General features: G+C 41.7%; 1 protein-coding gene across 1 annotated transcript in view; it reads left to right on the forward strand.

Moving 5' to 3' along the window:
- Window positions 1–722: 722 nt before the first annotated feature.
- LOC115238480 (anoctamin-4) overlaps window positions 723–1,563 on the forward strand; it is a 19,604-nt gene continuing 18,763 nt past the window's right edge. The window contains exon 1 of the mRNA XM_029812345.1: window positions 723–1,563. The gene's annotated coding sequence lies outside the window, so the exon portion shown is untranslated.

Raw genomic sequence — 1,563 nt, forward strand, 5'->3', positions numbered from 1 at the left:
CAAATAAGAGATTTAATAAGATCCTCCTCCTACTTATATCCTCCTCTTAATTATATATTCTGTTAATCAGCATCAGCAAAAAATAATATATGATAATCATGACGAGGAAGTAACATATAATTTTATCCAAATAAACTTGATGCCGAAACTAATACTACTATTGTTTGATCAAAGTGCTATAATTGTTTCAATAAAAAGATAATCTCATGTAATAAGCATGTTTTCAGTTTTAGCTTGGCTTGTCAACGGCTTGTCAACACGTGGTAAAGAAGGTTGCGTAGATCATGCGCGTTTATATCCGCCGACATTCTTCAAGTTCAAGCTCAAAAGAAGAACCGGTAATGCGTTTAACATGACGTATGTAACATATGTTGTGTCCATCTGGTAACCATAGCAATTTCAAAAGCCTCGACATTCCGCCGCTTGGCTGCTTCCATCCCCGCGCGAGAGAAGGGGCGAAATCTTTACCCCCGGCAAAAGTAATGCACACACACACGCACATATACACACGCGCAGCTTCGCGAAATGTGTACAAGCCCATAAATAAGGGACATTGATGGGAAGATATATGTGCGTGATATATAAGTATTGCTCCACTATCCATTGGCCAGTATATGTCACACTACCGTCGCGGAAGAACGGTATCAGTTTAATCGAGAACAATTCGTTCATACAAACGTGTTCTCCAACGCAGTCCGACACGACAAAGGTCACAACTAACTACTTCGGCGTACAACTTGATCGCTTTACTTGGATTTTGGATCCTTCTCGTCAATTGGCAACGATTTAAGGAAGACATGGCAAACGTTCTTTTCTTAAATTTTAATAAATGTCTGGAAATATTACTCAAAGATATTAAATAAACCCAAACTAAAGAAATGACAGCAAAAGTACGAATTAATCGCGGATAGTGTAAATGATCAATCTACGTCTGGTCAATCTAACGTGAATCCGAATAATCAGCGAGATTCAACACATGCGGAATTAAAAGGCACTAGAGATCCAACATTATGCTCCGCTGCATGAAAACATACTCATGGCGATTAAATTGGCAACGCTCCTTCGAAATCTTCGGTTCTTCTCTCGTACCCCCGTAAGCATAACCATAGCCGAAGGCCCAGTGGCCGGTCACGCCTTTTCTCATCCCGGGAATACATGGCCCTGACCACCAATCGTATTTCTTTGAGCGAGGTTGAATCGTGACCCATTCATAATTAAACGATTATCCAACCGACGCGAGGCCATCGCCGCAACTATCCTGAGCTATCGACACTGATCGATGTTCGTTTTCTTGCGATCAACTATCAGACGCGATCGTGAAAGCTCACCCAAAGCGTGTTCTGACGGCGGCTGGTCGGGTATCTTGGTGACGACCTTGCAAAAGTATCAGATCTCATCTCGGGATGATCTACTTAAGAAACAAAGTACTCTTCTCGATTGTATCGCGTGCAAATTAATGGAGTAATCGTTCGAACAATCGCCCCGAAAAGTCGTTGTGCCTGAAAAAGGAAGAAAAAGATGTTATCCGATATGGCAACACTTCGAACACTGTCCATCGAAAGT

The sequence above is a fragment of the Formica exsecta genome, unplaced genomic scaffold (assembly GCF_003651465.1).
Source record: "Formica exsecta isolate Colony F162 unplaced genomic scaffold, ASM365146v1 scaffold341, whole genome shotgun sequence".
Classification (NCBI taxonomy): Eukaryota; Metazoa; Arthropoda; class Insecta; order Hymenoptera; family Formicidae; genus Formica; species Formica exsecta.